Here is a 7,598-nt window from a genome sequence, read left to right on the forward strand (position 1 = left end):
CACTGAGTTTATGGTCATGACCACCACATTTACAGCCATGTGAGGTTGCACAAGTCTCTGCAAGTGCTTTTCTTTTACAGGCTGGGTGAACCTGAAGGTGGCTGGCAAGCTGTGCCGCGGTGGCAGTGTGAGGCTGGCCTGGAAGGGCCCTGGGAACAGCTCTGAGGAGCAATGCTGAGCAGTGCTGAGGAAGCTTCCAGTTCTCTGGAAGCAAAGACCCTCTCCCCATGCCAGAGCTGCAGCATGAGAAACACTTGCATTTTGGATACAGGGTTCTGATTTGGGTTTGCACTGTGGTTGCTGACCATGTCACATGGCTGTGACAGGGCCACAGGGTGGATCTTTTCTACCCTTGTGGTCACCAACTTGAGAAAGCCTCCTGGAGGAGCTGTCAGAATGGGAAGAAGGAATTTCTCTCACCACCTTCTGAAGTCTGTTACCTTCTACTTCAGTAATGACCTAGACTGAGACACTTCTCATCACACTGAATCTGTCTTCCCTTTTCACTCTGTCTCCTTCTTAAGGTAAGTGATTTATTCTGTGTCCATGCAATTCTGTCATAAACTTATTGATGGGGCTATTCTTAGTACCCCAGGCCTTTTCCCTGATCTTCCCCATAGCCAAGCACATGGTTTTATTGTCAGGAAGCAGAGCTGCTTTTGGTCCTAGCCACATGAACAGCAACTTGGTTTATTTTTTAATTTTTTTATCAATCAGAGAACTTGCAGTATATCTTGCTGGCACTGATGGGAGCAGGGTGAACACTGCAGGGTTTGGGTCGCCTTTTCTTTTTAGGTCCAGGTTCACCTGGAAGGCCTTTTGGCACTTGCCACTGAGTCAGCAGATGGAAAATATTTGGCACTTTAGAGGCAGCCTGTGTCCTCCAGAGGACAAACTGCAGCTCTAGTGAGAGACCAATTGTGGTATTTATGGTGTGCTTCGTTATGCAAACTTCTTAATTTTGCTGTAGTCTCAGAGTAGGAAACCTTCCTAACTGGATTCCCTGTTCCTTCCCAGCCTGGCTCCTTCCCCATGGCAGCAGCAGGACTCCTGGGCCTGGCAGAGTGCAGCTCCCTCACCCTGAAGGAAAGTTGTGTGTTAGACAAAGCCCCCAAATGGGTGTCTGAGCTCCTGAAAGTCCCTGGCTGCCCCTTCCCCAACTGGGACAGGTCTGCACAGAGCCAGCACCACTTCCCACTCAGGAAAGCAGGTGAGAAAACAAGACCCACCCTGGCACAGATTCCCCACAGTGCCCAGGGAGTTTCCCAGGGGTACCTGAGCTGGAAATTCAGCCCACGGTCAACATTCTCTGTAGGAAAGTCACTGCAAATTTTCCTGTTAATTAAAAGTGTGAAGGGCAGGGTATTTGGTATTTCCTTGAGCAAAGAGGAGGTAATTAGTCATCCTTTAGTTCATATTTCAAATATGGAAGGTGGATCTGGCAGGACAAAAATAGGTTAAATGGGATATTCTTGCTTGCCCACACATTTGGAGAGGGCTTTCTCTTCCCCCTGCTATCCCAACAGCTCCAGGTAAGGGCACCAAGCATTCAGCTACATAAACAAAAGCTTTAAAGCAGAGGTAGCAGCTTTTAAAGCAACTTTCCAGCAAAGGTACAGCTCATTCTCATCAATGTGGTGCTCAAAATGGTATGCTGCAAATAAGTGCCACATGCCACCTGAGAACTGGCTGTCTTTTATTCATTACTTGCATCTGAAATTACCTGGAGTACCCTTCTTAGTTATTTCCACCTGGGAGAGCAAGTGCTGTATCACTGTTGTGCCAGTTTACATCTCTCCTTTGTGTGAGTTCCCCCTTCCAGGGGGCTAATCCTGCCCCAAGCCCTTCTTCAGGTCTTGTGAAAGCTGTCCTAAGTCCACAAGGAGTGGCAGCTCAGATGTTTGAGTAGTTTGGATACATTTCTCCAGACCAAATGATGAAAGGAAGTGACAACTCCAGTGCATAAGTAAGTGAACTGAAAATTGTCGTTATTTATCAACAGTTGCTTGCTGTGCATGGCAACACACTCTTGGGGCCACAAATATGGACTTGTGTACAGGAGACTCACCTGTGTGGGAGAGAGCAGTAAAGAACAGTTATATGCAGGTAAAGGAAATAGCTGGCTAGATTAATCTTCACCTAAATAATTGGTATAACAGAAGGTAGAGGCTTAATTGTAGTTTGATCTCCAGACTTTGCAATAAGCAAAAGAAAAGCAGAGTCATTAAACAAAAACATAATGGCTTGAAGAGTCCTACCTATCCTGAACTCCTGCCATAGCACAGAGCAGATTTTCAGTAGCTGTGAATTCCAAGAGTATTCAGGGAGTTGCTGTTTGAAGTGTCTCATTTGGCTTCAAAGCTAATTCCCACTTATGCCAAGAGCTACTTGATAATTCTTGTGGCATAATTATTATAGACTGTGCAGTTAACAACCTCTGTTACATTGGAAAATAGATTGGAGTCAGAGAATAATTCTTTCTGACCTTGAAATTTATGAGGACAGCTGTATTGACTCACACACAGGACTTTTCTGTGGTTGTTGAGTTGTTTTTGTTTGTTGAGGTTTTTTTTTTAACTTTTTAAAAAACATTTTATTTCCTCTTTTTTTTTTTTTTTTTTTTTAAACCTGAGAGAGTGAGTTCTGTTAGAATTGCTTGGGCTTCTCAAAGACAGACCAGTTACAAGACACTCAGTCTTCAAGTCAGTACTGCAACAGGACTACCTAGAAAGTGGCAGAATTTATTTATATTAAATGTCAGTTAGAAACCACAGACTGTGCCACAAATCACCTGCCCTGCAGGCCTCTGAAACTGATTTACACCCATCCCTAGTAAGCCAGCCCTCTTTTTCACTGGGGATTTTTAATCCTTTTAATCCTCTTCACACGAAAGGCTTATTGACTAACATATCAATGGTTGTTAGAGTAGAAACTTGTTCACTTTTGTCCCATGTCTTTACTATGACAAGTGCTAAACCTGTCTTTCTTCAGGTACATCTCAGGCTGATGGATTGTGTATTTGCTGTGTGGTTGGATATAAGAGATGAGAGGGTGGGAGAAGCTGTTCTGCAGGAGAGAACTGACAGGATGTGTGAAAAGTGCTTCTTAAGTGGTATATGCACCACATCTACAAAAAAACCTCTCTTCTAGTATTTTTTTTGTGGGAATGAGAGAAGAGTTCTGATGTGCATTGGGAACTTTGAATCTCAGAGATTCAGAACCACTGTCCATTAGAAGTTTGAGTGAATGTAGAGGATTTCTTGTGATTTTCCCCCTATCCTGTTGCTTTTTTCAGAAGACAGCAGTGGATGGTGATTACGTGCTGAGCATGGCTGTGTTTGGTAGTGCAGATGCAGCTCCTCTGAGCTCCTCCATTCAGCCTGTCACTGAATGTCATCAGTCTCTTCTGGCTCTTAAATGTTCAACACCTCTCTTCCCTGGAAGCCCTGCAGCAGCCTGGAGATGTGGGACCCACAGTCCTGGTTAAATGCAGTGGCTCCTCCTCAACAGCACTGTGTTAAGGAACCTTTCCTGTCTGACCATCCAGGAGCTGCTCTGGCAGTCACACTCCCACCCCCTGGGCTGTGGGAAACCCAGAACTGAGCTGGTGAGGAACCCTTTTCTCTGACTGTGAGTGTGAGCTGTGCAGCAAGCCAAGAGGGGGGCACCCATGGGGTTACTGGAGCCACCCACTGGGAAGGGACTTTGTTCCCAGCAGGGACAGTCTGGAGTGGTGGGACTGTGACTGCCAGAGTGACTCCTGAATGGTGAGACAGGAAAGTTTCCTTAACAACTTCAGGGAAAAGGAGTTGCCACCATCCAGCTATTCCCCTGTCAGAGAGTGTCCTGTAGATGTTAAAAAAGTCCTGCTCTTTGAAATCAAAGTAAATGCTGCAGTAAATGAGACCTGAGAGCATTTGTCATGAGCCTCCTCTTAGCTTATTGAAATGTATGAGCTGCTGTGAACAAGACACCCACACTTATCAGGCAAACAAACAAAAAAGCCCATTTTCAAAAGCTTATTTCTTTGGCTTTATCCAATGCTTAATCTAATCCACTGTTTGTCTGCATCAACATAGCTGTCCTTCCTTGCCTGGGGTTTACAGGAGAGGAAATTGTTCAAGATCTGGACCTCTCTCATCTCTTTTCTTTTGTTTTCCTGATTAACTGTGGTGGTTAGCTGATTGACTCAGAGCTGGTGATGCCTTCAGAGGGCAGCAGCAGCCTCTCTCCACTCCTCCTCTGGCTTGGCAGTGCTTACAAGGACTCAGCTCTATATGAAATAGAGAGTGTGGTCGGTTCAGCAGCAGACACTGCTGTTTGTGGAGAGACCAGTGGAGCAGAACCAGGCCTTTGAGGGAGTGACTATTTACTTTGCAGATGCGCTCTTCCTACATTGCTTGTTTGGGATTGTCCTTATTGGGGAAGCCTCCAATGGGCTTTTGAGAGTCTTAGAGGAAAGCAAATTTGTCCCTGTCTCTTACCCTCCAAGCCTGCCCTCCCTTCCCCAGGCTCTGCCTCTGTCCCTGCTGTGTGCACTGCGTGCTGTGGAGCCTCTGGCTCGGGTTGTACCTGGTGTTACTGCAGAAAATGTGGGTTTGGGAGGAGGAGGAGAGCAGAACCCATGGGCCAAGCCCTGAAAGTCTTTTTTGCAGTGAGGAGTCCAAAACTGAACACAGGATTAGAGATGTGGCTCAAAAGGAACTATGAGTAAGTAAAATTCCATGGGAGAAAGGCTTACCACATGGTGGTAAGCCTTTCTCATGCTGATGGTGTTGGATGCACAGTTCTGGCTCAAAAACCTGAGGACAGTTGGACTGGACTTGTGCAATTTTGTTAGAACTTATTTTTCATATCTTTGTTTAGACACATTATTATGTATTATACATGATCGAGTTATAGTATACATTTGTATATGTTTAATACAGTACATCAATATAATACTACATTTAATAAGTTAAAACATGTCTCTTTATGTATATATTTTTTATTTTTGTATTGAGTTTATCTTTCTAATTATTTTATTTATCTGAGACTATTAAAATTGGACTGAGAATATACAGGAACCAGAAATAGGCAGAGGTTAAAATATGGCTCCTTTGCATTCACACCCTGGCTTCCACTGCTGTTTGAAAGCAGCCAAGAAACCAAGAAATCCACTGTGGCTGTTTATGGCTGTCCTGGGTGTTTGGTGGTCTGACCTCCCTTTTCCCAACAGTACTGACTTACCTTTCAGGATAATTATATTCCAGGACAATTTTATTTCTACCTATATAAAGCCTAAATCCCTTCCATTCCCAGAAGATCCAAAAGCACACACTGTACAGATCACTGAGATGAAGTTAAAATATTCAGTCCCTGCATTTTATCTAGAAGGATGAGTACAGGCACATGCCCATGTAAAGGACTTTTGCATGAAGAAACTCAAGCTCAGGGAGTTGTTTCTAGAAGGTGAATCACACTGGAGGCACTTGCTTAGGCAAGTCTAAACTCCACACTATGAAGTTTATCACATCTGGGTGTGATACTGAAACTAGGAACACTTGTATGTGTCACTTTTCCCTGGCAGTACCTTCACTCCTTAACACTGTTAGCAAAGGCCAAGGTCATATCTGGCTGAAACTATTCCTTTATTGAAGGCAGCACCAGAAACAAAGTTAAATCTTGGAGAGAAACAAGTCCATGAAGGCAGGAATACCAGAATGGAAATACAGGTGCTAACTCAAGCATACAATTGTAGGATTTAACTCCTGGACTTCACACCTTCACCTGACACCTGCTGTGTGAGCACATAGAGAGAGGAGCAGCTGCTGCTGAAGACAGAAGGGGAAACCAGCAAGTTACTAGTACTGGTCTGTAGCAGGAGTCAGGACTCTGCACATCAGGTGAGACAAGGAAAGGTTTGTATCGTTGCCTTTTTCTCCAGTGTGTCAATTATCAGCTGAGTTTCATGGAAATCAGGTTCTGTTTGAGAGGACTAAGAAACTGAAACCTCACATTTTTGGACAGCTTATCACAGGGCTAGAAAGATATCTGTCCTGCTTCTAATCAGCTAAGAGAATGGAGGGTTTTTTTTCAAAATTGTCAGTACCAAACTGCTAAAACACTGCTCTGTTTATGCCTTGTTCCCTTCACTGCTGAGTGGGATAAGTCTGGACAAAAGCCATGGCCTATGAATCCATTCTGCCCCAGGCCAACACCTGTCAAGTCTGGCCAAGTCAAGTCAAACCTGGTACCTCAGTGAGAAACTCTCAGCTGGAATCTTCAGGACCAGGGGTAGACCAGAGCTTTTCCCCTGCTTCATCAGCAGGTGACTGGCTGCAATAACCCCCCCGGTGTGGCAGAGCAGCCAGCTCCTGGACCAACAAAGGAGCAGTGTGAACTCGGGAACACTCTGGCTGCATGGCCTCAGAGATCACTCAGAGCACGAACCAAAAGGAAAAGAAGGCTCATTAGTTGAGGCTGGGACTGTGGCTAATAAAGAAATTATTTTCCTATTGCACAATCTCCTCCTTGGACACAGTTTCCTATTCCATGGAAGAGGAGAACCCCCAGCCAAAATGCATCTTTCAGAGCTGTGAAATGCAAGTGATTGTTTCAGTGCAGTAAACGTTCAAAGAACATGATCACCAGAAGAGCAGACAGGGAAGCAGGGCCCCAGTATTGGAGCAGAAAGATTATTTTCACTATGCTGTAGCTCAGTCTTTATTTGCTCTGCATTCAGCATGCACTAGCAAGGTAAATTTTTTTTTACAGAGTTTTTTTTTTGAAACAGAAAGAATTGCAGTCTTTTAGCAGTGTTGAGAAGTGGTGGCAACTAGGTCCGCTTGGGATAATACCGGGGTGAGGAGGGACTCAAGATATGACCACACGTCAGAATCTTTCTGCTTTTGTGCAGACAAGAGGAAATGAAAAAAAAAGAGAAGACAGGAGAAACAAGGACAGTTCTGGCTGGGGGTTGGCTTTTTTAATGCTGTTGCAAACTGGAAAGGACTACAGAACTAGCATGAGCTCTTCACCCATTCTGAGCCCTGACAAGCTTAAAATAGCTTAAGCACGTATCTGCCTGTCTGCTCAGAGATTTATATTTATCAAGGTGGTTAGGTTTAATTGTAAGAACTTAAAACCAGTAAAGGGAAAAGATCTGAAGGCCACAGCTCCTTACATTTGGTACTTCTAGGTCACTAAGACTGTCAGGTCTTAGTGGTGATGGGTGATGGCACAGGGGTTGACTCTGAGGATGGTGATGGCACAAGGGTTGACTCAGTCCAGCTGGTCAAACTCTCCCTTCCAGATGGAGTGGACAAAGGCTCAGTGGTGGTAAATGATGAGGGTGAGACCAGTGCCAGGGGAATGTTTCCTTTGGTTAAGTTTTTGTGCTAGCATAAAAATGTCCTATTTCAGTGGTAAGAGATTTTTGGGTTTTGGGGTTTTTTTTTAATCCCAGATGAGTAATAGGCACAATTCATCAGCCCTCTTACTCATTTCATCCAGACAGCCCTTAGACTCCCTCTGCACCATTTTTGGTCCAATAACCTCCCCTTGTATTGCTTTCTATCTGCTGCATATGCCAATACACTTGACCTTTTTCAGGGCTA

The sequence above is a fragment of the Molothrus ater genome, chromosome 6 (assembly GCF_012460135.2).
Source record: "Molothrus ater isolate BHLD 08-10-18 breed brown headed cowbird chromosome 6, BPBGC_Mater_1.1, whole genome shotgun sequence".
Taxonomy (NCBI): domain Eukaryota; kingdom Metazoa; phylum Chordata; class Aves; order Passeriformes; family Icteridae; genus Molothrus; species Molothrus ater.